Source organism: Elephas maximus, chromosome 4 (assembly GCF_024166365.1).
Source record: "Elephas maximus indicus isolate mEleMax1 chromosome 4, mEleMax1 primary haplotype, whole genome shotgun sequence".
Taxonomy (NCBI): Eukaryota; Metazoa; Chordata; class Mammalia; order Proboscidea; family Elephantidae; genus Elephas; species Elephas maximus.
In genome coordinates, this window is record NC_064822.1 from 18,861,664 (window position 1) to 18,887,478 (window position 25,815).

At 38.8% G+C, this 25,815-nt stretch overlaps 2 pseudogenes; one reads left to right on the forward strand and one right to left on the reverse strand.

Moving 5' to 3' along the window:
• Positions 1–5,405: 5,405 nt before the first annotated feature.
• On the reverse strand, positions 5,406–12,695 carry LOC126074832 (oxysterol-binding protein-related protein 9-like; annotated as a pseudogene).
• Positions 12,696–12,985: 290 nt separating this feature from the next.
• Positions 12,986–16,671, forward strand: LOC126074833 (isopentenyl-diphosphate delta-isomerase 2-like; annotated as a pseudogene).
• Positions 16,672–25,815: the final 9,144 nt, after the last annotated feature.

A 25,815-nucleotide genomic window follows, 5' to 3' on the forward strand; every position in this document is an offset into this window, starting at 1 on the left:
TTTTATCATGCTGTAAGTGAAAGTTTACAAACCAAGTCATTCTCTCATACAAACACTTATGTACACCTTGCTATACACTCCTAGTTGCTCTCCCTCTAGTGAGACAGCACACTCCTTCCCTCCACTCTCTATTTTCGTGTCCATTCGGCCAACTTCTTACCCCGTCTGCCCTCTCATCTCCCCTCTGGACAGGAGCTGCCCACATAGTCTCATGTGTCTACTTGATCCAAGAAGCTCACTCTTCACCAGTATCATTTTCTATCCCATAGTCCAGCCCAATCCCTGTCTGAAGAGTTGGCTTTGAGAAGATTCCTGTCTTGGGCTAAGAGAAGGTCTGGGGGCCATGACCTCTGTGGTTCTTCTAGTGTCAGTGAGACCATTAAGTTTGGTCTTTTTATGACAATTTGAGGTCTGCATCCCCACTGCTTTCCTGCTCCCTCAGCGGTTCTCTGTTGTGTTCCCTGTCAGGGCAGTCATTGGTTGTAGCCTGGCACCATCTAGTTCTGGTCTCAGGCTGATGTAGTCTCCGGTTTATGTGGCCCTCTCTGTCTCTTGGGCTCATAATTACCTTGTGCCTTTGGTATTCTTCATTCTCCTTTGGTCCAGGTGGGTTGAGCCCAATTGATGCATCTTAGATGGCCACTTGCTAGCGTTTAAGACCCCAGATGCCACTCTCCAAAGTGGGATGCAGAATGTTTTCCTAATAGATTTCATTATGCCAATTGACTTATATGTCCCCTGAAACCATTGTCCCAAACTCCTGCCCCTTCTACACTGGCCTTCGAAGTGTTCATTTTATTCAGGAAACTTCTTTGCTTTTAGATTAGTCCAGTGGTGCTGACCTCTCCTTTGTCGTGTGTTGTCTTTCCCTTCACCTAAAATAATTCTTGTCTACTATCTAATTAGTGAAAACCCTTCTCCCTCCCTCCTTCCCTCCCCACTCTCGTAACCATCAAAGAATATTTTCTTCTCTGTTTAAACTATTTTCTGAGTTCTTATAATAGTGGTCTCATGCAATATTTGTCCTTTGGGAACTGACTAATTTCACTCAGCATAATGCCTTCCAAATTCCTCCATGTTACGAAATGTTTCACAGATTCATCATTGTTCTTTATCGATGCATAGAATTCCATTGTGTGAATATACCATAGTTTATCTATCCATTCATCTGTGAATGGGCACCTTGGTTGCTTCCATCTTTTTGCTATTTTAATCAGTGCTGCAATGAACATGGGTGTGCATAGATATGCGTGTAAAGGCTCTTATTTCTCTAGGATATATTCCAAGGAGTGGGCTTGCTGGATCCTATGGTAATTCTATTTCTAGCTTCTTAAGGAAGCACCAAATCGATTTCCAAAGTGGTTGTACCATTTTACATTCCCACCAGCAGTGTATAAATGTTCCAGTCTCTCCACAGCCTCTCCAACACTGGTTATTTTGTGTTTTTAGGATTAATGCAGCCTTGTTGGAGTGAGGTGGAATCTCACTGTAGTTTTGATTTGCATTTCTCTAATGGCTAATGATCGTGAGCATTTCCTCATGTTAGCTACCTGAATGTGTTCTTTAGTGAAGTGCCTGTTCATGTCCTTTGCTCATTTTTTAATTGGGTTATTTGTCTTTTTGCAGTTGAGTTTTTGCACTATCATGTAGATTTTAGAGATCAGATGCTGACTGGGCATGACATAGCTAAAAACTTTTTCCCAGTCTGTACGGTAATGTTTTTACTCTTTTGGTGAAGTCCTTAGATGAGCGTCGGTGTTTGTTTTTTAGGAGCTCCCAGTTATCTGGTTTCTCTTCTGCATTGTTAGTAATGTTTTGTGTACTGTTTATGCCCTGTATTAGGGCTCCTAGCATTGTCCCCATCTTTTCTTCCATGATCTTTATCATTTTAGATTTTATATTTAGGTCTTTCATCCATTTTGAGTTAGTTTTTGTACATGGTGTGAGGTATGGGTCTTGTTTCTTTCTTTCTTTTTTTTTTTTCTTTGCAGATGGATATCCAGTTATGCCAGCACCATTTATTAAATAGCCTGTGTTTTCCTCCTTTTAACTGACTTTGGGCTTTTGTCAAATATCAGCTGCTCATATGTGGATGGATTTATGTCTAGATTCTCAATTCTGTTCCATTGGCCTGTGTTTCTGTTGTTGTACCAGTAACAGGCTGTTTTCACTACTGTGGTGGTATAACAGGTTCTAAAATCAGGGAGAATGAGGTCTCCCACTTTGTTCTTCTTCTCCAGTAATGCTTTACAAATCTGGAGCGTTTTTCCCTACCATATGAAGTTGGTGATTTGTTTCTCCATCTCATTAAGAAATGTCGTTGGAATTTGGATCAGAATTGTGTAATATCTATAGATGGCTTTTGGTAGAATAGACAGTTTTACAATGTTAAGTCTTCCTATCCATGAGCAAGGTAGGTTTTTCCATTGATGTAAGTCTCTTTTGGTTTCTTGCAGTAGTGTCTCGTAGTTTTCTTTGTATAGGTCTTTATCTCTCTGGAAAGGTTTATTCCTAAGTATTTTATCTTTTTAGGAGCATACTGTAAATGGTATTGATTTGGTGATTTCCTCTTCAATGTTCTTTTTGTTGGTGTAGAGGAATCCAACTGATCTTTGTATATTTATCTTATATGCAGATACTCTTCTGAACTTTTCTATTGGTTTCACTGGTTTTCTTGAGGATTCTTTAGGGTTTTCTGTGTATAAGATCATGTCATCTGCAAATAGAGATACTTTTACTTCTTCCTTACCAGTCTGGAAGCTCTTTTTATCTAGCCTAATTGCTCTGGCCAGGACTTCCAGCACAATGTTGAATAAGAGCAGTGATAAAGGACATCCTTGTCTGTTTCCTGATCTCAGGGGGAATGCTTTCAGACTCTCTCCATTTAGGATGATTTTGGCTGTCGGCTTTGTATAAATGCCCTTTATTATGTTGAGGAATTTTCCTTCTATCCCCATTTTGCTGAGAGTTTTTATCACGAATGGGTGTTGAACTTTGTCAAATGCCTTTTCTGCATCAATTTATAAGAGCATGCGGTTCTTGTCTTTTGTTTTATCTGTATGATGGATTACATTAATTGTTTTTCTAACGTTGAACCATCCTTGCATACCTGGTATGAATCCCACTTGGTCATGGTGAATCATTTTTTTGACATGTTGTTGAATTGTATTGGCTAGGATTTTGTTGAAGATTTTTGTATCTAAGTTCCTGAGGGATATAAGTCTGTAATTTTCTTTTTTTTTGTGGTGTTTTTACCTGGTTTTGGTATCAGGGGTATGTTGGCTTCATAGAGTGAGTTTAGGAGCATTCTGTCCTCTTCTACACTCTGAAATACCTTTGGTAGTATTGGTGTTAACTCTTCTCTGAAAGTTTTGTGGAACTCTGCATTGAAGCTGTCCGGACCAGGGCTTTTTTTTGTTCAGAGTTTTTTCATTAGCTTTTCAATCTCTTCTTTTGTTATGGGTTTATTTAGTTGTTGTTCCTCTGTCTGTGTTAGTTTAGGTAGGTACTGTTTTTCTAGAAATTCTTCCATTTCTTCTAGGTTTTCAGATTGTTTGAGTCCAATTTTCCATAGTTAGCTGACCTGATTTTTTTCATTTCAGTTGTGTCTGTTGTAATGTCGCCCATCTCATTTCTTATTCAGGTTATTTGCTTCCTCACCTGTTTTTCTTTTGTCAGCTTGGCCAATGGTTCATCAATTTTGTTAATTTTTTCAAAGAACCAGCTTGTGGTCTTGTTAACTCTTTCAATTGTTTTGCTGTTCTCTATTTCACTTAATTCTGCTCTGATTTTTAGTATTCGGTTTCTTCTGGTGCCTGAACGTTTCTTTTGTTGCTCTCTTTCTATTTGTTCAAGTTGTAGGGATAATTCTTAGATTTTGGCCCTTTGTTCTTTTTGTATATAAGCATATATCTATAAATTTATGTGTAATGTTTCTAATCCCCAAAGACAAATAAAGATACTGATAGACAAAAGGCAATAATAAGGAAAATCATAAAACATATGAGGTGTTCATGTGACGTCAGAACTGACTTATGAATGAGTCTTTAAACGGAGCACTGTAGTAAGTCAGGGACTACCTGAATATGTATGTCTACATACAGTGCAACATGGAGAGCCAGAATCACTAGATTGCCTTCTTTTACCAGGTTTGGGAGGTTTTCTGCCTTTGAGAGTTTATAGTCTTACCACTTTTCTATCACTCTCTATTAGTGGAAAATATTTTGTTTTTCGTCTCTGACAGGTTCCTACATTATACAGGTTCTGGCTTTTGCTCTATATAGAATCCAAAATTACAGGGACTAGGAAATGTATAACTCAACAGCAGCACTAGAGTGCAGAGTTTGAGACTGGGATTTATAAATGCTTTTCAAAGGATGGGGTTTGGAGGAGGATCAAATATCTTGTCAAAATTTGAAGTTTTTCTTGGGACTGAAGTCAAAATCATACATGCCACAGAAGAGGGAAAAAGGGAGGCTTTTCTCACTTTAATTGTTCATCTGCAACAGAAAGGCCAGTATCCCTGAGAGAGGAAACACTGCAAGAAGAAGGGAGTGAACAAGTTCTCCCAAATGAAGATTGTTGCTCAAGTATGTCTATTTCCCTGGTTGTATCGGGGCTCTGGTGGCGCAGTGTTTAAGACCTCAGCTGCTAGCCAAAAGTTTGGCAGTATGAACCCACCAGCTGCTCCTTGGAAACCCTATGGGACAGTGCTACTCTGACTTATCAGATGGCTTATGAGTCAGAAGTGACTCAAGGGCAAAGGGTCTAGTTTTTTGCTTTTTTTTTTTGGTTTGCCCTGGTTATCAGGTATAAAATTCACATTTCCCAACCGAATGCTTGGCAGCACCAAGACATTGCAATAATGGTTAATCTTTAATCGAACATTCTCCATCTTCATGAAATAAACTTTTCTCTCATTGAGTTTCCTTTTCCTTTCTTTCTCAGGTTTCTGTTCTTTGTCTTTCTTCAAGTCTGTGCTATGCTTCAATTGCAATGTAAATGTCTCTGATTTTTAAGTTTAAAGTGACATCCCTTCAAAGGGAGGGCGATTCATATTCATTCTGGTCTTCCAACTTCTTCATTTTCTTCTTGGTTATATGCAAATTCTTGGTATCTATAAAGACTGTATATCCCTCTCTTGCATACTTTTGCATACATTACACCATTCCATTCCCGTCCAATTGAACAAAAAGACTTCTTGTCATTTGGAGAATAACAAAATCTGAGCAGTAATTCTGTGCTTCTTGCCCACATAGAAAGTTTGAATGTGGAACTCGATCTTTGCACGAGAGCTCACCTTGGAACAATTAATATTGCATTCTCCTCCTAGATGACTCTAGGGCCCAGTGAGGATAAACCTTACAAAACCTTTGGGGAATGTGAGAATGCAATGTTGATCCTAGTCACAAGACGCAGCCTTGCCCTATGTTGTCTACCCCAACTGACATCCCATGGAATTTTGACTTGGTCCATATATGAGCGTCGAATTGTATCTTCTTGTAAAAACACTCAGCATAAAAGGCTGAAACGTGTGGATGTTGGGAAACCTGTTCAGCCACGAATGTTACACTGTTTTTGGAAACTCAAAGAACGGGTCATTCTGAAAGTAGCTCTGTGTTCTCTTCAGTGTCATTTTGCAATGTTCAGTGACAATGAAAGATCTCACCCAAAATGGGACTGTATGGCTTTCTGGCAACCGATATCCTTTTCTTCCTGCATGAAAGGTGGAGAAGTACCATTTCACAACATGGACAATTCAATTCCAGGATCCTTCAGGTCACTTACAAGCTAGTGTGAATGAGCAAAAAATATGCATACATTTCTAAAAGAGATCTTTCAAGGATAAATGTTGGAAGAACTATCTTAGTAAGATCCATTCCAAACCTAACCTTTGACAAGAGATGCATGATAACACTTTTGTGCTCTTCCAATGACCCTGTGTCCCCTAGATCTTCTATATGTTCATGGGAATCAAAAAGGTTAGCATCACTTGATGTTCCACTGGACATGGAGGAAGTAAGTGATTCTGTGTTTTCTGGGCACTTTAGACTATTTGTTGAGCTTCTGTGTGTCAAGACTGAGAGAGATCCAGAGGAATCTATTAAGCACGTTGGAGATGAGCCACTCTGTGGGAGAAAGATGTGGCAATCTGCTTCTATAAAGATTACAACCTTGGAAGCCCTACCGGGACAGTTCTGCTCTGTCGTATAGGGTCCCTACGAGTTGGAATCAATTCGACAACAATGGGTTTGATTTGCTAGAATAAGAGAACTCTGGGACTTTATCTGGAGACAAGTTGACTGGATTGAAGGAGCTAGATTACTACTAGGTAGTGAGTGCCCAAGGCATGTACTATTTGGTGTTAGAATTTGATGATATCTCAGGGAAGCTAATATAGGTCCAATTGGTTGGGAGGTGGACGCTGCTCTGACTTACACAACTGAGCAGGTTCTGAAGGTAAGACAACCTGGGAAGGTATTGTTTGAATTACGGGTTCCAAGGGACTAGGTCGATATATTGCATCTACAGTATTAATTGTTCTTATAATTCCACCTGTGTGTTTCTCTGCATTACTCTGGTCTTTAGCAACCTGCAACAATACAATGTAGTGCTTGGTTGAATCTACCATGACAGTTGTTGTCTCTGAGAGCTTCAGTTTTCTATCTCTGATCTTCACCTTTGCTGTTCTGAAGCTTGTCATCAAAAAACTTTGAGTATTCTATCAATATTTGCAGAGAAATGTCAGCTCATCTGATACATTTCTTATGAAAGTCTTGGACCTTAGGAAAGAATTCTGAATATAAAACCCCACAGTGTGGTAGGAGGGAGTCAGGGAGGAGAGTAACCCATGGCCCACCCCCCCAGGCAAGAAGCAGGGACCCTCAACCCACCAATTTCGTGACCAATTCAGCTTTTTCATAACTATATGGAATGCCACCTTAATCATACACTAAAATCTTATACCAAAAAAGAAACCAAACCCATTGCTCTCGAGTCAATTCTGACTCGTAGTGACCCTGTAGAACAGAGTAGGGTTTGCAAGGACGAGCTCATGAATTCGAACTACTGACCTTTTGATTAGCAGCCATTGCTCTTAACTACTGCACCACCAGGGCTCCAAAATGTTATAAAGTAGAACATAATTTACCCTAGCTTTAAAAGCGAATAGTATTCCAAATAATACAGTTCGGTCAAAATAATTTTCTATAATCCTCCAATTTGTGAAACTAGGCATGAATACCAAAGAGATGGTTTGTTGTATTCCGTGGCACATGCAGGTGGTGTGACTGCCAAGCTGTGAAAATGAGTGATGTCCAGGAGCTCTGGCTGGGAGTGAGTGGCTGTCGTGTCACTAAGGGGCTGCAGGGCACCAGCTGACACTGTCAGAAGGGGTGTCACCAAAACGACTCTCTATAAAATTATCTCTGTGGTAGAGAATGAAGAAAACCAAAGACAAAAGGGAAAGATTAGTCCAGTGGAGTAATGGACCTCAAGTACGACAGCCTCCACCAGACTGATTCCAGTACAACTACATGGGGCTCGGCTACCTCCACTGATTGCTCTGACAGGGATCAGAACAGAGGGTCTTGGACAGAGCTGGAGAAAAATGGAGAGCAAAATTCTAACTCACAAAAAAGGACCAGACTTACTGACAGAGACTGGAGAAACCCCAGGAGCATGGCTCCCAGACACCGTTATAGCTCAGTAATGAAGCTATTCCTGAGGTTCACCCTTCAGCCAAAGATGAGACAGGCCCACAAAAGAAAACAATTGCCCAAAGGGGCAGGAGGGCACAGGAAAGCTGGTACTGGGAACCCAAGGTCAAAAAGGGAAGGGTGTTGACATGTCATGGGGTTGGCAACCAATGTCACAAAACAAAAAGCACAGAACCACAGCCTGGGTCCTGGGTAGCAATTCCAGTGCTGCCACTAGTTTAATGGTATGGATTGGACTTAAAGAGCTAAATGATATAAAATGCCAATGCCACTTCATCCTACTGATTATTATAAAGAGCTCTGTTTTTCCATGGTAGCCTTGTATTTCTGAGCTCCATATGAACACATAAAAAAGATTAAAAAAAAACCCTCCATTTATGGGAGACCAAAATGATGTTTTTGCAAATAATCTTTCTGATTAAGGCAAATGAAACGTCACCGTATTATTTGTATTTTATTTTGGGATAGAAAAAAAAAAGGAAAGCTAACTGAATTTGTGCTGGATAGTTTTGTTTTGTTTAATCTCATTTCAAATTGTGTTAGGGCCACATTTAAAGAATGATGTTCAGGGCTGATGATTACAAATCATCTGAATGGGTTATTTCCTTCTCTCCTAACCCACCTTCCAACTTCTGCTTATCTCTGGGGTGGCTGTTTATCATGCAAACTTTTCGAAACGGATTCTGACAAGTGTTGAAAAATTTGAGTTTGTAGACTAAAGATAGAATAATGTGAAAATGTAAAAAAAAAAAAAATCCCTGTAGTTAGTTACAATAACAAAAACACTTTTCTAAGCCCACCTTACAGCTATCAATTCAGCTACAGAGCTAAAGCTCTATGCTAATTCACTTGTTGAACCTTCTAATGCATGTCAGTCCGAGCTGGCATTATTGCCCAACTACAATATTGCTTTCAATCATGTGGTTTCATCTGCTCTCACTACAAGCACACACTGTTGTTTTCATTGCTGCCGCTGGTTTTATAGTCACTGGTTTTGTCAAATTTTCTGATGTTTTAGCTGCAATATTGTGGTAATTAGTATTTGTGAACCTCTATCAATAACTTTTTTGAGACATGAAGCAGTAATTAAAAGAAAAGAAGGAGTAATGTATGGGAATTACAATTTACAAGTAACATTAGTACAAAAAACATTACTAAGGATTGTGTTTGGCCTGGCATGGGAGGAGGTTCTGGGGGTGGGGATGGGTGACACCATGAGTGACCACATGGGGTGACACCAAGCCTAGTGATGCCACTGGTGAGTGGCGGGAGAAAAAACTGACTCTTTTAGAGACTATCTAAAGGTGTAAAAGAAAAAAAAAAATCCTCAAATGTATGAACATATTTAATTTACTAAAAAAAAACTTCAGATTTACACACTGAAAAAAACTGGAAAAGAAAATGTGTTCCACAAACAAGCGAATACCTGATGGGATCTCTCTTCAGAAGGACTGTTGCATCATCCTCTTCATCAGTTTCTGCAGAACCTGCCTCAACAAATATTTTTAAGGGATTTTGCCACTCTCCAGAGTATAAAACAATATTTTACTAGCAAATAATATTTACCAGTACTTTATAATTATTGCCAGATTTTTTCTGCCAATGTTAAGAAAACAAGCATGCTTTGCAAATTCTGATTTTTACTGCAAGAATCAAACTACATTTTAAAGGATATATTTGGATCTGCTTTGTGCCTGGTTACTATGTCCTGTTCTTATGTCCATATTCTGACTCCAGCAGTGCATTGAGTTGATCATTGTAGTTTGAATGTTAGGTGGACTAGTCTCCTATTACTATTACTTAAAAAAAAAAAAAAAAAAAAATGGAGCTATTATTTCAGAGTTATTTTGTGTGGTGGAGTAACAGTCAAGAGAAAATCAAATCCTATGTCTATAAATGCCAGTGGAATTAAGATAGTAATTGAAAAAAATGTATAAATCAATTTTGGAAGACCTGCCGTCTTTAAACTTTGATTCATGCCATCTATCGGTATTTTATTTTGACCCATTTTTCATGTTTTATTATGTCCCTTACTAGGTGTCATGGGTTGAATTTTGTCCCCCAAAAGTATGTGTAGCAATTTGGCTAGGCCATTATTCCAAATATTGTGTGATTGTCCACAATTTTGTTATCTGATGTGATTTTCCCGTGTGTTGTAAATCTTACCTTAATGATGTTAATGAGATGGGATAGGCTGCAGTTATTTTAATGAGGCAGGACTCAATCTAAAAGATTGGGTTGTGTCTTGAGCCAATCTCTTCTGAGATATAAAGAATAAAAATGGGCAGAGAGACAAGGGTACCTCATACCACCAAGAAAGCAGCATTGAGGACAGAGCATGTCCTTTGGACAAGGGGTCCCTGTACCTGAGAAACTCCTAGACCAGGGGAAGATTGATGACAAGGACTTTCCTCTAGAATGACAGAGAGAGAAAGCCTCCCCCTGGAACTCATGGCCTGAATTTGGGCTTGTAGCCTGCAAGACTGTGAGAATAAACTTCTCTTTGTTAGAGCCGTCCACCTGGGGTATTTCTGTTACAGCTGCCCTAGATGACTAAGACACTAGGGTTTGACATTTTCTCTTAGTAGGGCATACACATTTATTCTTAAATATATTCCTAAGGCACAATATACAATTTGCTTCAGTCATGGATGGAATCTTTTTGTCCTTTATATTTCATAGATAATCATTATTGTTACCTAAAAAATATTTAGGAGTCCAGGGTAGCACAAAGAGCTAAGCACTCAGCTACTAACTTAAAGGTTGGCAATTCAAATCCACCCAGAGACTCCACAGAAGAAAGTCCTGCTGATCCGCTTCTGAAAGGGCATAGCCGTTGAAAACCTTATGGAGCCCTGTTCTACTCTGCAACGTATGGGATCACCATGAGTCAGAATCAACTCAAAGGCAACCAGTAAGAAATACTTAAATTTCCGTTACCAAAATATTGTCATGTTGAATGAAAATTTCTCAGACATAAGACTCACTTGAAAACCGAGGGGATTATCCAATAGGCAAGGTAAACACATTGCTTACCTTGCTTACCAGACTTCTGTAGTGAACAGTTTCCATTTTTTCACCACATCAAATATTCTGCTTCTAGGTGTGGCTTGCATCTGTCTCTCCCAATCCCACAGCACCTTCCTACAGAATCAAAGACTCTTTTCAAATTTATGCTCCTTGACGGGGGTGGATGAACCAGTGAGCGAGGTAAGTGTGAGCATACTTGTGTTTACACAGTAATCTGTAGTGAAAATTTTCATGAGTAATCAAAGATGTGATGAAACCCATGAGAAAATGCTCACCACAGATGATTTGGTAAGCCCAATAAGCCCTGGATGTTCCTTGTCTATTGGGTAATCTGCCCTTGTTTAAGAGAAATGAAGGTCTTCATAAGATTTATCCCTTTGGTTATTTTCAAAATGAACAGCTAGCATTGTATCTGTGATTGCTAAGGTTGTGTGCTAACAGCTTGGCCATGATTCTCAGTGGTTTGGATGTTATGTTGTAGCCTGGCGGTTATACAATGATGTGATCACCTTCGTGATGGGATACGCTGTGATTAGCCAATCACTGAAAGGGCATTTCCTTGCGGGTGTGGCTTGCATCTAAAATAAGCAGACTTTCTGGTAAGCCTTGTGGGCTTTTGCTCACTCTGGATCCTGTAGCTGGCTCCTGTTTCTCTGACCTCTGGTTTTGAGACTTGAGCTAGCAGCTTCCTTGCTATCTTGCCTGCCAACCTTGGGTTTTGAAGGTCTTTACAGCCTGTGAAGCAAAGCCCTGCTGTCTGACTTGCTGATCTTGGGTTCATCAGCCCCTACGGCTCCGTGAATCAGGAGAAGCCTCCAGGCTGGCCTCTGTTCCAGCCTCTATAATCCTGTGAGTCCTTAACATAAATCTTTCTTTAACATAACTTTCTCCATATATATTTTTATACTCTTTACTGGTTTTGCTTCTCTAGAGAACCCAGCCTAAGACACTAACCTACTCAGAACACACCTCTTTTATTCTAGTGAGGGGTTGGGAGCCAGGTCAAAATAGTCTCCTATTCCCTGATACTGTTTATCTGAATTTGATCATCATGGTTCATTTTCAAGAAATGGATTTTTATAAAACCAAAGGCCAAATCTAGGATTTGAATCCTATTTTATCTTATTTATGTTCTTAGTAAGATTCACAAATCCAATGTAAATTCTATCGCTGTCCTTGGATTACAAAAGAGATACGGAGTGAGACAGAGAGAGAGATGTCAGGGTGTGGTTTCTTGTGTTAGAAGACAGAGGTTTGAGAACATCATAACTAATACCTTTGTATATCCCCATGGTATAAAAGAACTCTGGCTTTTATACCGTGTGCATTTAGTGTGTTCTCTGTTTTCGTGTCCAACACTGAGGAATCTCCAATTTCCAAGAAAGGTTAGTACAAAATATTCCTTGTCTTATGGGAATCCTTTCTTTATTGATAAAATTTTGTATGTATTCAACAATTATTTCCTGTATTTCTGATCTAGCTCATGTCCACATGATCTATCATATATTTTTTCAGTCAAGCAGCCTCTTGGCTGAGAGGGTGAGCAGACTGCAGAAAATAACAAAAGTCATGACAAGAGACAGAGTCCACTCATTTCTGCAAAGTTGATATGGGCTAAGGATGGTGAAAAGACTTTGCATCAAAATAAATGATACTCAAGACATTTTCACATAAATTTGGAATTGGCAAGGAGTGGGTTATCTACATTTTCACAATACAAATTTTTGAAAAAAATCTTTTCCCAGGACATCATCAGATAAGGATATATTTGGTAGTGACGATGATGCACAAGGCTTTGTTGGATGAATGAAAGACTCCAGACATTTAGCTTTCCTTGAAGCCTGTGGAATGTCACCATTGTTTATCCAAACCCCATGATTTTGCCCAGGCCCTGCTCTTTCCTCCACAGACATTCCACAAGGAACATTACCTAAGCATGTACTCCATTTTGTTTCTTTTGTGGGGATTTACTCTTAGAATCTCAGTTGTAGGAGTCCTGGGAGACCTGATGAATACAAAAGATTTCCCATTCATGAAGACCCTAAATTAGAAGCACATTATACCCTTCTACAGCTAACAACTGCCCTATTTTATTAAGATTTCTCTTGCTTAATGATGAAGTGACAGCTAAGGCCTAAAGAATTTTGGCAACAATCACCAAAATGTATACAACAGTATATTTCACACAAAGATAAAATTGTGCCCTTGTGTTTTAGGTTGGATCACAACTATCAGCAATGTCTTAAGTAAATCTTGATTGGGTTGATGAGCGTCAGCTTCAGCGTTTAAATGAAAGGTTAATTGTCGTTGACGAAAGTGATGAGGTTATTGGTGCAGATACCAAGAGGAATTGCCACCTGAATGAAAACATTGAGAAAGGTAGTATGGAAATGTTTTCTTTGTCTGTTTCATCAGATTTTTATCCTTTTTATCCCAAACTCACAGAGATGTAGAGGGGGGAAACTTCAGGCATTTCTCATGAGGGGAGACCTTCAATCATCTTATGCTCTTGTTGCTTGCCTTCTTTAGGAGAAGGTTCAAGAAGGGTCCATCTTAAATCTTTTTATTTTGAGCATTAATTTGTCATCAGGTTTTCATTACCTGGAGACCATGAATTACCAGTCTGGGAATCCAGCGTGTATTCCCCTTTCCTCTGCACAGGAGCCATATTATAGGTTTTCTGCTGTAGCGATTCTCTGTGAGATAGAGAGCCAGGTCAGAAGGACAAGTGAATTACTATATCCGCTCCATATTTGTTGGCTCATATGAATCGGCATTTATTTTTTCAGGACTGTTGCACCGAGCCTTCAGTGTTGTCTTGTTCAACACAGAGAATAAAGTCTTGATACAGCAGAGATCAGACTGCAAAGTTACTTTTCCCGGTGAGTCCATTCAATTGTACCTATGGCTTAAGATGTCCATGTCATTTGACCTGGAAGTATCTGGGACGTAAATTATCTGAATTGCCCTTGTCTGGCTCTCACTTTAGTCGACAGTTAGTTCATCCCTGAGGGAACAGTATAGACAGATCCTTAGAAGAAGAAAACCAAACCAGTTGCTGTCAATTCAACGCAGATGTATGTGACCCCATGTGTGTCAGAGTGGAACTATGCTGAATAGGGTTTACAATCCTTATTTTTCAGAAGAAGATCACCTGCTCTTTCCTCTGAGGCACCTGTGGGTGAACTTGAACCACTAAACTTTTGATTATCAGTCAAGCACAGAGTAGGTACCATCTAAGGATTTGGAGGATTAGAATCAATAACATTTAGCAATTAATTAAGGACATATACAAAAATGATTATCCTACAAGCCAAATCTCTCTGTTTTATATTCTTCTGCACTTCCCAAAATCAAGAGAGAGTGAGTAGGTAGAAATAGTCCCTTTTAAGGGTGGGGGGGGAAGCATTTATACCAGCTCTAATCATTTTAAACTTTTTTGCATGAAGTGCTGTAATTTTTTCAAACCACGCCTTGCATGACACATTAAAAGTGGATGGGACCCAGGATAGAAGACAGTGGCAATGAAGACCTCTCCTTTGTTCCTCCTTATCTGAGGTTCTGTGGCTCAAAGAAGCTTTCAGTGTCTGAGGAGGGAGATGGGAGGGAGAGTCAGTGAACAGAGTGGTTCCCCCATCATAAATAGCATTGCTGTTACTTAGGTAATTAGTATGTTTCATTAGGAAAACTTTCTCAAAGATATTATACCTGAAATGGCTTCTATAAAGCTATATTCATTAAACAAGATCATCCTTCTTTCTGAATGTGACTCCTGTCTCCTCAGCTCCACCTTAAAACCTACACAAAGACACACACACACCTCACACCCACTCTCTCCTCTGCCTCTTTAAGATATATTAGATACTTGGAGCTCTGGTGGTTCAGTGGTTAAGAGCTAGGCTGCTAACTGAAAGGTCAGTACTCCAATCCACCAGCCTCTCCTTGGAAAGCCTACTGGGTGGTTCTACTCTGTCCTATAGGGTTGCTATGAGTTGGAATCAAGTGGACGGCAAGAGGTTTGGTTTTTTTTTTGTTGGGGGGAGGGTGTTTGCGGTATACGTATGTATGAATCCTGATCCCTGTCCCAAGACATACCTGGAGAATGTAACAAGATATGCACATGAGAAATTAACTTCCAGTCGATGGATCTACATTAAGTATCAGCGGAGCAGTAAGGGTAATCCATTCTTAAGAACAATTCCATGAGGTAAGTATCATCATACTCATCTTGTCAGGTAAAACCAGGTGTATGTGTGTCAGAGTAGAACTATGCTCCATACGGTTTTCAATGGCTCATTCTTCAAAAGTCGATTGCTGTACCTTTCCTCTGGGGCTCATTGAGAAAGGCTGGAACCTTCAAAGTTTTGGTTACCGGCTGACTTCGTTAACCATTTGCAACACCCTGAAACTTCTAAGGAGACTTGGTGACACAAAGATTAAAGCAATCAATTCCTAATCCAAATTTGGCTGTTCGAAACCGCAAGTGGCTCTGTTGGAGAAAAATGTGGCACTTGGCTTCCATAGAAAGTTACAGTCTTGGAGACTTATAGGGTCACTATGAGTCAGATGGCAGTGGCTTTTTTTTTTTTTTTTCCGGGTAGGGGGTGGGAGAGACTTCTATCTTGTCAAGTTCCTTGCCCAAACCCCCACACCCAATAAAAGCCACAGAGCCAGGATCTGCACAGAACACTCACAGTAAACCCTTGCTCTTTCTCCTCAACCAGTCTATGTTACAGATAATTTTGTTTTACCTGAAGGTCTGTGTTTGCATTTTTAGTATATTCGGTCTTCAATAATTAAAGTAAGGGAAATGCTTTCCATGTGCATTCTCTTCAGGGTATTTCACTGAGTCTTGCTGTAGTCATCCTTTGTACAACCCACTGGAACTGGAAGAACAAGATGCCATTGGAATCAGGCGAGCAGCTCAGAGACGCCTGCAGGCTGAGCTGGGGATTCCCCCCGAGCAGGTACCCAATATCTGTCCAGTATCCACTGTGCTAATGGTGAATCCAGTGGGTGACATTCAGCAAAAGCTGAACATGAGCTCAGTGACTGGATTTGTGTCATTGGCCTCATAAAGGTGGTGTTACAAATAGGAGATTTGGACATTGTACATTTTTTGTTAATTTCGGGTAGAAGATTATTTAGAAATCTGGCTTTCTATCAAACACTGAAGAAAGAGAAGGTTGAAATTTGAGACTAATAGGATGTTTGAAATTTTTTACCTTCGGCCATTAAAGAAACTAATTTAGAAGGAATGGATATTTTCTTGGCAAAGATGGTTAGTTTATATTGGGCGAGGGCACAGTTCTTTAAAGTATGACACAGACAGATTAACTGAAATAAAACAAATTCAAAACCGGATTATTATTTAGTCTTGAATCTACATGTTTAGCTAGATAAAGTTAAGGTTTAGATAATTAGCCCTTTTGAGTGAAAACATATGTATTTATTTTCTCTACTTTGCCTATACTTTCTATATTTTCAACACTGGCATTGTTAATTAACACTGTGTCAATTTTTGTCATAGATTTCTCTAGAAGACATTTTAGTTATGACAAAGTATCACCACAAGGCAAGATCAGATAGAATCTGGGGAGAACATGAAATTTGCTACCTTCTGCTTATAAGAAAGAATCTCCCTGTGAATCCAGATGCCAGTGAAACAAGACATTTCTGCTACATGACCAAGGAGGAGTTACAGGAGCTGCTGGAAAGGGGAGCCAGGGGAAAAGTGAAAGTTGCCCCGTGGCTGAGAGTCATCGCAGAGAAATTTCTGTATAAGTGGTGGGCTCATTTGGATGAAGTAACCCAGTGTGTTGAGCTTAATAAAATAGAGTGTGAAGAGCATGGGTGTCGAGAATTTGCCAGAAATACTGCCCCCAAACAGAAAATGCTGTGTTTTCACTGCAGGCAAACATGACACACAATTGCCTTGTAATTATATGCTTTCACAAGAAAAGGAAAATCTTTCGGTTGCTACTAATCTAGAAATCACGTACTTTTAATCTTTTAATCTACTTTGTTATATTATCCTATTGTTTTCTTTTGTCCCATTTCTATATTTTTCATGTTTGGTTGAGAAGGGGAATTTGAATGTTTCCCCCTCCACACTTTCCATTTTATATGCACTTGGCAGGTTAGCAGTAGCTGATCCTGAAAGGCCTGGTAGAAGGTCCTTGAGAGGACTGGAATCTGTTATATTAGACTGTTAGGTGAACTGTGATCCTACTTTTTCGACGGTGCTATCCAAACTCCCAGGAAGTCAGAATGGGGTATCTCTGCATGATTATTAGTGTTTTTTAAAGCATCACTTATTTCACAATACAAAACAAAGTTTATTTTCAAGAAACACACATTCAGTCTTGTGTCTTAAGGCCTGGCTATATGCATTTTAGTTCATCTCTAAAATGGGTTCATGTCAACACATGTTATAGTCTAACTACAAACCGCACAGGAAATGTATATGGTCTCAACCAGATGTCTCTTCATTCATCCACTTTTGTTCCTGAAGTTGGCTTATATCTCTGTAATCTGCTTGTAAACGAAGGCAGTTTTGCTTTTAAAAATTACTCTGTATTTTAGCACAAAGTGAGTATACATTTTTAAATTAGACCTGAGTATGTAATATTTTTATGTAATATTGAGAAAGAAATTATGTTTTAAAACCAGACCTGATAATATAGTGAAATTGCCTCATGCCTTAGATAATAAACCCCTGAAGATTTCCATTCTTCAAACTAAGGTGTTATTTTGTTGTTTCTTGATGAAAGAAAAGTGAGCTTTTGATTCTTATTTCTAGTAAACATAGATAAATCTTATGAAAATATTATTTCACAAACTAATGAAATTTAAATTTATAATATCTTTTTACTTAATAAATGCTAGTGTTAAATTGCTACTGTTCATTTTTAGGAGGTAACAAATCATCTTTATATAAATATTAAATGCCTCAATAGAAAGATCACTGTATATTTAAGGTGTTTTCTTTAGTAGAAAAAAATTCTTCAGTTTTAAATGAATTTTATCTTTAGGATTTATAACATTGATTTCATTAAATCCGTAGCTTATTCTCTTCAAAATAACTCTATTCTCTTATGAGAAAATGTTAAAATAAAATAGATACATGCGCTTGCTTCTCAAGATTTTGAAAGACATATTAAACCAACCAAAACCAAACCCATTGCGGTCATGTTGATTCCAACTCATAGCAACACTATAGGACAGGGTAGAAGTGCCCCATCAGGTTTCCAAGGAGGAGCTGGTGGATTTGAACTGCTGACTTTTTGGTTAGCAGCTGAGCTTTTAGCCACTGTGCCACCAGGGCTCCAACGGGTATATTACCTACCAGCAAATGTGAGCATTGGGGGAAAAATTCTTTATAAAACACAAGCAATCAAAGCCAACACAAGAATAAGTAGAAAATATGAATAATCCTATAGCTCTTAAAGAAATTGAATCTGTATTTTCTAATTTTGCTTGCAAAAGAAACTGTACTCGTATAGTCCCCAAAGAGATCAAATGATATTCCTGCTATAATTCTAACTTGCTTGTATCCTACTATAAAGATAAATAAATATAGCCGTAGATTAAAACTTATCTGTATCTCTTGAACCTGATTGTGCCTGATGGACCAACAATCACAGAAGTGATACTGCACCTGCCATCATCATTTCACTCAGCATCATATTGGAAGTCCTCCCATTAAGAAAAGATAAAGGAGTAAAATTTTATAAAGATTGTAAAGAAGAAATACAACTATAATTATTTTCTGATACTATGCAAAAATTTTATAAAATACAGATTCTTATTAGCAATAATAAGTGAATTTAGTAAGGTTGCTAATACAAATTTAATACACAAAAATCACGTGTATTTGACAACTTGGTCGTAATGGACCAATTCCCCAAAAAGCACGTTACAGTACATATGAAACAGATCACTTAGATAAGCACTATAGAGAAATTGAATTTGTTATTAAACACTCCCCCAAAATAAACATAGAGGTAGGGCCAAGATGGCAGAATAGCCAGACGTTTCCAGTGATTCCTCTTACAACAAAGACCAGAAAAAACAAGTGAAACGATTATATTTATGACAAACGAGAAGCCCTGAACATCAAAGGCAAAGTTAGAGAATGGCTGAGCAGCAGGGGGAGGAAGAGATGGTTCAGAAGCAGAGAGGAGTTCAAGGACCTGAATCGTTGGGATGAATCAGGCCTCATTCCCAGGGGTGGCTACAGTGGGCTCGTGGTAGCGTTTGACCTCAGTTTCCTCAGGGAGAAGCAGCCAGCTGCACAGCCTACTCACACCTCCGGAACCACAGAAAAATGGCGCTCTCGGCAAAAGCTAAGTACTTGTGTATCTTTTACCATGCCCCCTGCCCCAAGCCAGATTCAGAGGCTGTTGATTTCGCTGGGCCTAAGACAGGCCCTGATGAGCACCAAGAGCCATTCTCCCAGCCTTGGAGAAGACATAAATTCGCAATTGTGGGAAAAAATAATTTGCCAGCTCCACTAACCTGGGGAGCTCAGGACAGAAGCAGCTCCTGTCCAGGCAAAAACAGTAAATGGTAGTTGAATACTTTTCCCTGTGCACGGACCTATGTGGGCCTATTTTGGGAGAATAGGCCCTTGTTGGCAGACTGGAACGGTTTCAGCTGCATGGTAGAGAGGTGGAGGTTTGATAATTTACACAGCTTTGCCTATTAAACAGCGTCCTCACCTACCCATATCGGGGGCCTAAGGACTGGTAGCTCTGCTTGGGTCACTCAGCCACCCACAACAGGGGTCCAACAATTACTGGTACCTCCCGGTCCTTACAACCAAAAGCATTGGGTGCCTATGGTCCATCTGCCGAATCCACCCACCTGTACACTCTAGGGAACAGGGATACGTTTTCCTCAGAGACACTTGGGAGATGATTATCAGCCTCCTGCCTTGTTCAGAGCGGGGCACCCTGCTGGAACCAGATACTGGTACCTACACAAATCACTCCTGCCCCTCTAAGACTGTAGAACAGACCCTGTACAACACACTTGATGACCAGCTACCTGGACACCTGTGCTGAATCCTTACAAGAAAACTGAATGGATTCCTGGACTGATATACCTGATAAGAGCTCTAGCCATCTGGCGACAGGACATCAGAGCTTCAAAGGTGAAAATAATCAAGCTAGCTCACTCAAGCAACCCATCTGGGCATATCAAAACAAAACAAAGCAAGAAGCTAGGATACGGTAAGCAAACATAAACTAAACTAATATAATAACTTACATATGGCTTGGAGACAACAGTCAATATCAAATCATATAAAGAAACAGATCCGATTGCTTCAATAAGCTTTCAAAACAAAGAATCAAGGGATCGTCTAGATGGAAGTGCATCCCTGGAATTGCCAGGTGCAGGATACAAAAGATTAATATACAGAACCCTTCAAGACATCAGGAAGGATATCAGGCAATACATAGAACAATCCAAGGTACACACAGATAAAGCAATTGAAGAAATTAGAAAAGTTCCTCAGGAACATAATGAAAAATTTAATAAGCTGCAAGAATCCATAGAGAGACCCAAGGAAAAAAAAAACTAAACCCAGTGCTGTCAAGTAAATTCCAACTCACAGCAACCCTATAGCACAGAGTAGAACTGCCCCATAGAGTTTCCAAGGAGCGCCTGGTGGATTCGAACTGCTGACCCTTTGGTTAGCAGCCATAGCACTTAAGCACTATTCCCCCAGGCAGACAACAATCAGAAATACAGAATTACACAACTCAAGAAAAATTGAACAAGTGGAAGGCAGAATTGGTGAGAGTGAAGATAAAGCACTTGGCACAAATATATTTGAAGAAAAATCAGATAAAAAATTAAAAAAAATGAGGAAACTATAAGAATCATGTGAGTCTCTATCAAGAGAATTAACCTACGAGTGACTGGAGTACCAGAACGGGGGGAATAGCTGAAAATACAGAGGCAATTGTTGAAGATTTCTTGGCAGAAAACTCCCCAGATATCGTGAAAGATGAGAAGATATGTATCTAAGATGCTCATCGAACTCCATGTAAGGTAGATTTTAAAAGGAAGTCACCAAGACATGTTATAATCAAACTTGCCAAAACCAAAGACAAAGAGAGAATTTTAAAAGCAGCTAGTGATAAATAAAAAGTCACCTACAAAGGAGAGCCACTAAGAATAAGCTCGGAATACTCGGCAGAAACCATGCAGGCAAGAAGGGAATGAGTTAACTTATATAAAGCATTGAAGGAAAACAATGCCAGCCAAGAATCATCTATCCAGCAAAACTGACTCTCAAATATGAAGGTGAAATTAAGACATTTCCAGATAAACAGAAGCTTAGGGAATTCATAAAAACCAAACCAAAACTACAAGAAATACTAAAGGGAGTTCTTTGGTTAGAAATCCAATAATATCAGGTATCAACCCAAGACTAGAACACTGTGCAGAGCAATCAGATGTCAACCCAGACAGAGAAATCACAAAAATAAATCCAGATTAAAAAAAGCTCAAAACAGGGGAACAGCGGTGTCATTATGTAGAAGAATTCAACATTAAACCAATAAAGAGGAACTAAGAAATGTACTCATAGATCCTTCATACGGAGAGGAAGACAAGGCTATATAAAGAAACAAAAGTTAGGTTTAAACTTAGAAAAACAGGGGTAAATATTAAGGTAACCACAAAGAAGACTAACTAGCCTACACATCAAAGTAAAATACAAGAAAAAAAAGCAGAGACTCAGCAGAAACAAAGTCAACAAACACAAATAAGAGGAAAGGACAATATATAAACTACTAAGGACAAAAAATTAACTGGGGAAAAGAAACGGTCAACAACACACAAAAAAAGACATGAAAATGACAGCACAAAATTCATATTTATCCATAATTATGCTGAATGTAAATGGACTAAATGCACCAATAAAGAGACAGAGAGTGGCAGAATAGAAAAAAAAAAAAAAAAGACCATGATCCATCTGTATGTTGCCTGCAAGAGACACACCTTAGACTTAGAGACACAAACAAACTAAAACTCAAAGGATGCAAAAAATTATATCAAGCAAACAACAATCAAAAATGAGCAGGAGTGGCAATATTAATTTCTGACAAAATAGACCTTAACGTTAAATCCATCAGAAAGGATAAGAAAGGACACTATATAATGATTAAAGGGACAATACACTAAGAAGATATAACCATATTGAATATTTATGCACCCAATGACAGGGCTGCAAGACACATAAAACGATTTCTAACAGCATTGAAAAGTGAGAGAGACAGCTCCACAATAATAGGGGGAGACTTCAACACACCACTTTTGGTGAAGGACAGGACATCCAGAAAGAAGCTCAATAGAGACACGGAAGATCCAAATGCCACAATCGACCAACTTGACCTCAGAGACATATTCAGAACAGTAACCGAACAGCAGCCAAGTCTACTTTCTTTTCTAGTGCACATGGAACATTCTCAAGAACAGACCACATATTAGGTCATATAGCAAGCCTTAGCAGAACCCAAAACGCTGAAATATTACAAAGCATCTTCTCTGACATTAAGGCCATAAAAGTAGAAATCAATAACAGAAAAAGCAGGGAAAAGAAGTCAAACACTTGGAAACTGAACAATACCCTGCTCAAAAAAGACTGGGTTATAGAAGACATTAAGGATGGATAAAGAAATTCATAGATTCCAGTGACAATGAAAACACTTCCTATCAGAACCTTTGGGACACAGTGAAAGCAGTGCTCAGAGGTCAATTTATATCAATAAATGCACACATACAAAAAGAAGAAAGGGGCAAAATCAAAGAATCATCCCTACAACTTGAACAAATAGAAAGAGAGCAACAAAAGAAACCCACAGGCACCGGAAGAAAACAAATAATAAAAATTAGAGCAGAACTAAATGAAATAGAAAACAGAAAAACAATTGAACGGATGAACAAGACCAAAAGCTGGTTCTTGGAAAAAATCAACAAAATTGATAAACCATTGGGCAAACTGACAAAAGAAAACCAGGAGAGGAAGCAACATGGATAAGAAATGAGATGGGTGATATTATCACAGGCCCCATTGAAATTAAAAGAATCATACCAGAATTCTACAAAAAATTGCACTCTAACAAATTTGAAGACCTAGAAAAAATGGATAAATTTCTAGAGACACACTCCCTACCTAAACTAACACAAACAGAGGTAGAACAACTAAATAGGCCCATAACGAAAGAAGAGATTGAAAAGGTGATCGAAAAGCTCCCCTCCCCCCCAAAAAAAGCCCTGGACCAGACAGCTTCACTGCAAAGTTCTACCAAACTTTTAGAGAGAAGAATTAACACCACTACTACTAAAGGTATTTCAGAGCATAGAAAAGGACAGAATACTCCCTAACTCGTTCTATGAAGCCAGTATATCCCTGATACAAAAACCAGGTAAAGGCAGAACACACACACAAAAAAGAAAATTACAGACCTATATCCCTCCCGAGCTTACATGCAAAAATCCTCAACAAAATTCTAGTCAATAGAATTCAACAACATATCAAAAAAATAATTCACCATGACCAAGTGGGATTCAGACCAGGTATGTTTTTTTTCTTTATGTAGAAATGGTTCAACATTAGAAAAACAATTAATGTAATCTAAGAATCACATGGTTTTATCAATTGATGCAGAAAAGGCTTTGACAAAGTTCAACACCCATTCATGATAAAAATTCTCAGCCAAATAGGAATAGAAGGAAAATTCCTCAACATAATAAAGGGCTTTTATAGAAAGCCAACAGCCAACATCATCCTAAATGGAGAGAGTCAGAAAGCATTCACCTTGAGATCAGGAACCAGACAAAGAAGCCCTTTATCACCACTCTTATTCAACATTGTGCTGGAGGTCCTAGCAAGAGCATTTAGGTTAGATAAAGAAATAAAGGGCAACCAGATTGGTGAGGAAGAAGTAACAGTATCTCTATTTGCAGATAACATGATCTTATACACAGAAAACCCTAAAGAATCCTCAAGAAAACTACTGAAACTAATAGAAGAGTTCCGCAACATATCAGGATACAAGATACAGATACAAACATCAGTTGGAGTCCTCTACGGCAACAAAGAGAACATCGAGGAAGAAACCACCAAATCAATACCATTTACAGTACCTCCAAGAAGATAAAATACTTAGGAATAAATCTTACTAGAGATGTAAAAGACCTACACAAAGAAAACTACAAGACACTACTGCAAGAAACCAAAAAAGGCCTACATACGTGGAAAAACATACCTTGCTCATGGATAGGAAGACTTAACATTGTAAAAATGTCTATCCTACCGAAGGAAATCTATAGATACAATGAAATTCTGATCCAAATTCCAATGATTTTTTTAATGAGATGGAGAAACAAATCACCAGCTTCATCTGAACCTCAAAAGAGGCCCCGGATAAGGAAAGCGTTACTGAAAAAGAAGAACAAAGTGGAAGGCCTCACTCTACTTGATTTTAGAATCTATCATACTGCCACAGTAGTCAAAACAGCCTGGTACCAGTACAACAACAGATACACAGACCAGTGGAACAGAATTGAGAAGCCACATATAAATCCATCCACATATGAGCAGTGGATATTTGATAAAGGTCCAAAGGCAGTTAAATGGGGGAAATGACAGTCTTTTTAACAAATGGTGCTGGCGTAACTAGATACCCATCTGCAAAAAAATGAAACAAGACCCATAGCTCACACCATGCACAAAAACGAACTCAAAATGGATCAAAGACCTAAAAATAAAATCTAAAACCATGAAGATTATGGAAAAAAAATAGGGACAATGTTAGGAGCCCTAACAGAGGGCATAAACATTTTACAAAACATTACCAACAATGCAGAAGAGCAACTAGATAACTGGGAGCTCCTAAAAATCAAACACCTATGCTCATCCAAAGACTTCACCTAAACAGTAAAAAGATTACCTGCAGACTGGGAAAAAGTTTTTAGCTCTGACATTTCCAATCAGCTCCTGATCTCTAAAATCTACATGATACTGCTAAAACTCAAATACAAAAAAAAAAAAAAAAATTAAAAAATGGGCAAAAGTTATGAACAGGCGCTTCACTAAAGAAGACATTCAGGTAGCTAGCAGATACATGAGGAAATGCTCTCGATCATTAGCCATTAAAGAAATGCAAATGAAAACTACAATGAGATTCCATCAACAAGGCTGGTATTAACCCCCAAAACACAAAATAATCAATGTTGGAGAGGTTGTGGAGAGTCTGGAACACTTCTGCTCTGCTGGTGGCAATGTAAAATGGTACAACCACTTTGGAAATCGATTTGGCACTTCCTTAAAAAGTTAGAAATAGGACTACCATACAATCCAGCAATCCTGCTCCTTGGTATATATTGTAGAGGAATGAGAGGCTTTACATTAACAGATATATGCACACCCATGTTCATTGCAGCACTGTTTACAATAGCAAAAAGATGGAAGCATCAATTTGCCTCTCAACAGATGAGTGGATAAATAAATTATGGTATATTCACACAATGGAATACTACACATCGACAAAGAACAATGATGAAACCGTGGATCATTTAATAACATGGAGGAATCTGGAAGGCATTATGCTGAGTGAAATTAGTCAGCTGCAAAAGGAATAATATTGTGCAAGACCACTATTATAAGAACTTGAGAAATAGTTTAAACAGAGAAGAAAATATTCTTTGATGGTTACGAGAGGGGGGATGGAGGGAGGGGTGGAGAGGGGTTTTCACTAATTAAATAGTAGATAGGAACTATTTTAGGTGAAGGGAAAGACAACACAATACACGAGAGGTCAATACAACTGGACTAAACCAAAGCAAAGAAGTTTTCTGAATAAACTGAATGCTTTGAAGGCCAGTGTAGCAGGGGCGGGGGTTTGGGGACTATGGTTTCAGGGGACATCGAAGTCAACTGGCATAATAAAATCTATGAAGAATACATTCTGCATCCCACTTTGGAGAGTGGCATCTGGGGTCTTAAACACTAGCAAGCAGCCATCTAAGAAGCATCAATTGGTCTCAA